The sequence below is a fragment of the Notothenia coriiceps genome, unplaced genomic scaffold (assembly GCF_000735185.1).
Source record: "Notothenia coriiceps isolate Sejong01 unplaced genomic scaffold, NC01 NC01_scaffold00008957, whole genome shotgun sequence".
Lineage (NCBI taxonomy): Eukaryota > Metazoa > Chordata > Actinopteri > Perciformes > Nototheniidae > Notothenia > Notothenia coriiceps.
In genome coordinates, this window is record NW_011341658.1 from 10,813 (window position 1) to 18,399 (window position 7,587).

At 39.1% G+C, this 7,587-nt stretch overlaps 1 long non-coding RNA gene across 1 annotated transcript; it reads right to left on the reverse strand.

Annotated features, from left to right (window-relative positions):
• Window positions 1-1,442: 1,442 nt before the first annotated feature.
• On the reverse strand, window positions 1,443-6,478 carry LOC104944831 (uncharacterized). Its single transcript, XR_798272.1, has 3 exons — window positions 6,437-6,478; window positions 1,797-1,916; window positions 1,443-1,637 (listed from the first exon to the last, which is right to left on the reverse strand). It is a non-coding gene; the product is annotated as an uncharacterized lncRNA (long non-coding RNA).
• Window positions 6,479-7,587: the final 1,109 nt, after the last annotated feature.

A 7,587-nucleotide genomic window follows, 5' to 3' on the forward strand; every position in this document is an offset into this window, starting at 1 on the left:
ATCCGCCCCCCACCCCCCCACCCACTTAAATCATGTCCACATGGATATGAAACTAAATACATTTGCACACATCTTGTGTCCATATCTTTCTGTTTTGGTGGTCATGCCAAGGTGCATGAATGCGCGGGTCATGGTCAAATATCTGGATTAAGAGGTTGCTTTTTCTTTGCACAGCATGAAAGAAATGCGAAATGAATGGGCTGTGATTTGAGTTTTTTAAGCAGACGTTGAGTTCAATAATTTGTACGGCCCTCGAAGGATGTTGTAAAAATTGAAATGGCCCTTGAGAGAAAAAAGGTTCCCCACCCCTGGTCTACGATGACAGTTGACATCAGTCTAGGACCTATCTCCGCCCACCCCCTCACGCATCCGTGTGCGTAGGACGGTCTAGGACCTAGCTAGCTGATTCTCCGCTCAAGAAAAGGCTGAGGTGAGGTAAGGTTTTGTGATGATCCTGTTTGCCGTTAAGTTTTTCATTTGTCCAGCTTTAAGTGTAATTTTATGGATAACATTACTACTTCTTGCTCGTATGGTAATGCATAATTATAATATTTTGAAGTGTTTTTGTTACTACTTGGATAAGTTATGTTGCAGTTGTGTTCTTTTTTTATTATTATCTAGTGCTAGGCAGTTAGCGCTGTGTTGTTAGCTGTCAAAGATAAGATGATGCTTAATAAATATATATAAAAGTATTTTAAATGCATATACAATCGTAGTCACTTCATATCGTATGTTAAATCATTGTTTTAATTTATGGCCTTGGTGCCCTGGCTTTTGGCCTTTGTGCCCTTAAAAAATTGACAACTCAAAAGGCCAAGTGGCCTTGCCCCTAAAATGACGAAATTCCAGGCCTGCTTGTCACTCATCGGTACTTTCAACAACACATTCTATTGTGTTTTCTTTGTCCTTTTTTAAAAGAAAGCATTGCAAAAAAAGAAACAAACAAGAGCAGCTCATGAATAAGTTGAGGAATAATGGCATTATGCAGACATATTTTAACTGCTTCAATGTGAGGAGGAGAAAATGCACATTTTAAACTTCATTGGTGTTTTAATGAGTTTCTAAACAAATCAAATCAGCAAGTCCCACCACCCTTTCTTGTTCCCTAACATAAAACCCCCAGAGACAGAAACTTGAGATAAAGCTTACTTTATCAAAACGTTGTGCATTTTCGCTGTTGACTTTTAACAACACCCCTCCACCACACAGTCTTTCTATTTCTCAAACACACTCAATACAACAACACAACACAAACAATACCAATAAAACGTATATATCTCACTGTCTTCGCTAAAATCTCATCTCTTCAAGTAAGAAACAACTTAAAAAATGCCATTTGCTTTATGCCTCAAAAAATGTTGTGTCAGCAAATTGGTTTGGATGCAATCTTTTGTTTCTCGGATACTATGCGAGTAGGGACGCACAGTAAGTCTTACCTGGCATGTTGAGGAGGCGGGACTTCCTGCAGTGGTACGACAGCTCCTGCTCGCAGTGCTCTGATTGGCTGGAGATTGCTGCTAACTGCTCCTCTTCAGAAGCATAGTCAAAGTGTGATACATGTTGGTTTCTCTCCGGGGACGAATGCACTCTGGTCAGTTCGGTGTTATTGTGCTGGATCACCATCCATGCCATGTCCTCTGGGGGAGAGACGAAAACAGTTGAGACACATAGAGGAAGAGAAAATTCAATAAATACAAAATACATTGACGCTTTCATGGTATAAAAGGCTCAAACATGAAGAGATTAGGTGAATCAAATTGTGTGCATGTGTGTATTTGTGTGTATCTGTGTGTTACCTGTCATGTTACAGTAGATGAGCTGGGGTTTGATTGGTCCACTACCGTCCACGTCTATGTGATAATGTCCTGATGTGTTGCCTCTGTGTTTGTACACTTCACATGAGTGTTCATATCTTGCTGTGATAGAAAATGCAATAAAAGGATATCACAAATATTAACTTTTTTACAATGGGATTTGTGATGAAACATTGCTGCAATCAACTCCTTAAAACAAGGTTTAACACTATTATCAGTCTACATTGCTAGCTTCATCCCATTTGGAGCCACTAAAAACAAAGAATTAGATATTTATTGGCAATTGTTACGGTTAGATGTGGCCAACAATGCTCTGCTTCGAGTGGTTTGGGTGGAGAAAGGAGTTGCAAACAGTGTTGGCATCAGAGAATCGGCAGAGTGGTGAAGAAAGTTTAGCGTCACATTTTTTTATCAGAGTGTGATCTGATGTTGGAAGTCAGTTAGTAGCTGAGTAGATTACGCATCCATAAGCATAAGTTATCTCGACAACTAAAAGCCAACAAGGAACATGTTTGACTTTACAGCGCCTCCTGAACAAACACTGCGACAAAAAAAATGGGTGTGTTCATAAATATAGCATCAAATCCTTCCAATACGAATATTGAGGAAATCATAAAGGTGAATCAATTGTATATTCAGTGAACCTTTAACCTGTGCATCACAGGTGAGAGAATTTCAAAAGTTGTCATGATTTAACCAGATCCCAAAAAATTATAATATTCCACCACAAATGTGATTGCTTGATTTATCATATGTTCTTGGTTGGACTGGCATGGCATGACTTTGTTTAACAAATATTTCAGTTTCCTAACTCAACCGAAGTGGAATTTGTGAGGGGGCAAAACACTTGTGTGCCTACCACCTATTTTCTAACAGTAAAGTTGACTCAACATCCTCAAATGTTGCTGTTAAAAGTATGCAAAGAAATCAGAACAAACTCAACCCTGATGAGAACTGCTAGTTCTTTATTAAAACCAAGTTAGAATATTGTGAATGCTTCTTAGATGTAAATTGCTGGTGGTGAGAGAGAAACCTCACTATGGAGGGAACTTGTTAGCCTTTTCAGACCATGTACATGCAAATAAACCTATATGACACAACAGGAAAGGGAAACCCCAAAAAGCATAATAGGGACCCTTTAAAACTGCATTAAGCAACAATAAAAAGTTGTGTGAAAAAAATTATCCGGCAACAACTGCACTAAATTAGGTGAAATCTGAAATATGGGAATATCTCTGGTTGGATAAGCTTTGCACACACATGCACACTCAGACTAACACACACTCTACAGTGCTGGGGAAAGAAGTCATAGGAGTACATTTTTTAACAGTGGAAGAAAGTTTCCCCATTTTTGCTTTTGTCCATGTCAGTCAGACTTTTCCATAGTCAGTCCCTTGATAATAGAAAGCTTTAGAAAAGGTTTTGAGCCGATTACAGTAATCCAGAGGTGAGCTGTGTGTGTATGTGTGTATGTGTGTACCTGTGGCGGCCCGGAGCTGATCACACCACCAGCGCGTAGAGGATTCAATCAATGCTTGGCGGTGTAATCAAAGACAGAATCTCTTTAATTTCTAATTTGACTCACCTAAAACACTACAGGCATTACGTTGAAATCCATTTATGTCAAAAGAACAATTTGTCTTACGGCTCACTCTCATTTTCTCACAGTCTCCCCCGTCTTCTCTTCCCCTTACACTGTCTTTATCGCTCTCTCTCTCCTCATTCTTTATGGTTTCATCTCTCTTCTCTCCTTTCCATTTCTATCGATTGTTACGAAACCTCGTAAAGGAGTTAAACAATATAGAGGTTTGTTTTGGGCCTAACAAGAAGTATTTCATTCTAATTCAGTTTTATTGAAACAATTGTATTGCTGATTGTGACTCAATATAAGAAGCTCCACAACTCTTTCAAGTGGGAACCCCGAGGGTTTGTTTCCAACAAAATGAAAACATTTAGCAACAAAAAGTCAAGGATGATGCCTAATTTCATGGTTCATTTAATTTGTGTTATTTAAATGAGGTATATTCGGCTAATGCTGCAGAAAAATGTGTTTAGTTGTTTTACCAGACATAGTCATCAGTAAGAGGTAAACACAATTGTTTCAGTAAACAAATATACATTTTTCTATCAGCGGTTTGCATCATTTTTAGATTATCAGAAGAAATCTGCCTTCACACTGAGTATTAAGTTCATTTAATTCCATGAACAAGGTAGACTATTTCACCCCAAACAATAATATATTCAAACTAAACAGTGCATGACATTAAGGATTTTGGGAGATGGCCCTGTGGGCCATCTAAGCTAATTTACAGATGGCCCTGAGCCCAATAGAGATTGGCCTGAAAAATGCGCGCGGACGAAATGGCATGAAGGGTTTGGGGGGCCTCCCCCTAGAAAATTTAGATTTTTGCAGGTCTTAGATGCTGTCTGGTGCATTCTCTAGACCAGGGGAATTATACGATGAACCACCACAATATTATATTGGTACAATTTCAATTTTATTCTTTCATTTCACTTGTTTTGTTTGCTCTTGTTTGCTCGTTGCATGCCCCCTGTACATAGCTATAAGGAAATACTTAAGTTGTTGGTCAAGACACTTTCCATCGATGAAGACAAATGCCTTCCCAGATGTAAAAAAGTAGAAAAACATTACATTTCAGGTTTATAACTGCCTAAAACAAACGCGATTTTTACACTAATATTGCGCCTGTTAAAAAAAATTTAGTAATGGTTATCTTACGTGTAAATTGGTCGAATGAATGCTTCCTCATCCGGAAGCTGACCGAGCCGACCCGAGAAGCAGTCGGACGAGGAGCCGAGCGCATCCGCCGAAGCACACAACATGGGGAACGTCGGAGTTCCCGTTTAGCCCGCAAATCTAAATCTCCTTCGGTCTCAAATAATTCTCCTTTAGCCACAATACCGCTTCCAGTTGCGCACTTATGTGACAGACAAGAAGAGTATGTGACAGACAATAATAGTCAATTATAATGTCCTAACACGTAAATGTGGGTAGAAAGGAGATGGTCCTGTCTGGGTTGATTGTGCGTTGATCTGTGGTAATGCCTCGGGTTTCCCGGTGGCATGTAAAAACAAAGCGGATAAGGCTGCGCCTATACTTTGGTGCGTGGCTCCACTCCGGTTGCCATTAGCAACACTTATTGTTTAGGTGTCTTTTAATAAGCAGGGTAGTCCATTATCATTAAGCTTAGAAACTTAGCCCTGGATCGAGTTCGATTATGGAACCAGTTAAAACGCGAGTGAAAGTCTAAACTGGACGGGAGAGAGAGATCAGCTGCCTTGCCTGACAAGGTCGAAACGGCCAGCCTTCCTGCATAATCACATGCAGCGGTGAGCCGGACCAAACCTCACAACCTTCAGGTTAGAATATACACTCGTACCTTATTTTAATTACCTCTAAAACTACCTAAACCTAGTTATATGAATGTTTAAGTTTTTACTGCGGGGGGTCACTCATTACTGGATCCGCGAGCTGCATGATACCTGGCATGAAATAAGATTGCGTGATCGGGCAATCCAGCCAGGTGAGGCTTTCATTGCCCGAGCTAAATACTAGATGGCCCCGGCCATCGGGCGAGTCCTTAATGTCGAGCCTGATTTAACAGTCCAAATAGTCTCACATTGAATCAATGAATGAAACCCTAAACATATGAAGCTTGTGAAAAAGCAAGGCACATCAGGAAGAAGCTAGAGGATTTTAAATAAAAATAACCTATTTTACAGGGGCTTTCAGAGAAACCTCATACCTCTTAAAATGAAAATATCCAATGGGTGAAAAAAGTTCATACCACTTGCTCCAATCAGGGGTTCGATGTGATGCCATTTAACGAAATTAGGTGAAAATGGTGGCTTTCATCTACAGCGAGGAGCACTTAGTTTTCTTCAGCTGCTCTCAGTGATGAATGTGACACTTTAGTTCTGTATTACATTTGTGTTGCGTTAATAAATGATATATGAAGGTGTTAAAATAAATATTTTTATATGTATTTGTTATACTTAGAGGTACCCGATTAACTATTTTCAATATTTTATAGTTCTCAGTTATGATAAGAAAACATGTCTCTGAAGGTTTGGCTTGAAATAGCCAAACAGATCATGCGTTTGTAGCATACCATAAACCCCTCTGTTTCCAGCCTGTTTCAAAAGTGCTGATTCTGTGTCCTTTAGCTTTAAATGCTAATGAGCTCTGCTGGTCAAGCCGCCTTTCGAGAATCATCATGATGAAGTAATTTCAGACAGGTTTTTATATAGATGGATCAGGACAAAAAAAGAATAAACAAACAAATGGGTACAAAATTGTATTGTGAATACTTTGGAATTGCCTCTTGTCAATTTTATTGATTATATTACTATTATATATTATATTATTATGTATACGAACATTGTTAAAAACTGCCAACCCAGGCCACCCTCACTGTCAAAACACAATAATCGATGATAGTCTTTTAAGGTGATTACACCTAAATTAAAGAATAATTCAGATAATAAAAAAATAAGCTGACCCCTTTTCAAACCTAAAATTAAATACATTTAATTTTCATAAATTGTATTTTACGCCTCAGCCTTTAAAGACCTGCAGATGCCAGGGCTGGATAACTTACAGCAGTGACAGGTGGCTCCTCGGTAGCCACGTTTGAGCAGTTACAGTGGAAGGTGCTCCATGACTGGAGTGCATCCCTCCGTGTTCACAGGATGGGAAGAGCACCCTGCCAGACAGACAGAGACAAAGACAACAGAAGAGGTCTGCGGATAAGTTATCTGAAAAAGTGTTCTCAAAGGACTTTGGTACAATAATCAACAACAGGCAACATACGAGTACACTGCCCAGTCTGATGAGCCAGGTTGCGTGGGGGGATCTAAATGAAAGCAGTCCTAAAACAAAAGTTTCAATCTTTTTAAACAAAACTTCTTATTTTCAATGTCGAGTGGAGGTGGATGTTTCTGAGAAAGCTGACGTTGAAACATGGCCTTTCTTAGTATTGTGTTAACTAACATTGTATCAGCCAGAAGATTAACATTCTCAAACTCCACCAAACCCATCTTCCAGAACAAAGGCTTTTATTATTATTACACTTTTATTAAGAAAAGGAGACATATTTGTTCCTCAGTCCTCCCATCTGCTGAAGAATGCACACCAGCACATATTCGTTGACAGCTTCTGATAAAACGTTTACCCATTTACCAGTACACAAAGTGGAACCATAACGAATTCAGTTTTACAGAATACTCAACATGATTTCCTATACCATGGATTATTAGTTTTGGATTTTTGTTGAAAGTTTGAGAACCATAATCTGTGACCAGGGGCGCCGCAGGGATTTGGGCCACCATGAAAAGATATCAACATTGGCCACCACCACAGACCCAGACCCGGCCCACGCCACAAGCACAATTGTTGTACCACAACCTCCAGAACCCAACCCACTTAATTAGGCTTTAAATAACTCTACCTGTTCAGGCTTGCCTCTATCTTTCCAGTCCAATACTAACCGCAACAAACTTAACTGACACTGAGCTGTGAACATAATACAATGGGCAGTACGTGCAACATTCCTATCAGTAAGAAATGCACTATTTGATATAAGACTAACATTCCTGACAATATATCTCATAGTTCCATCTTTATTGGGTGTAACATGCCTTTTTAATAACATTTTTGAATGGAACATTCATAAATTAAATAAATATAATTAAAAAATACAGTACCTCTCAAATTAAAATAAAGTGAACATTAACACCAATATTTCATTTA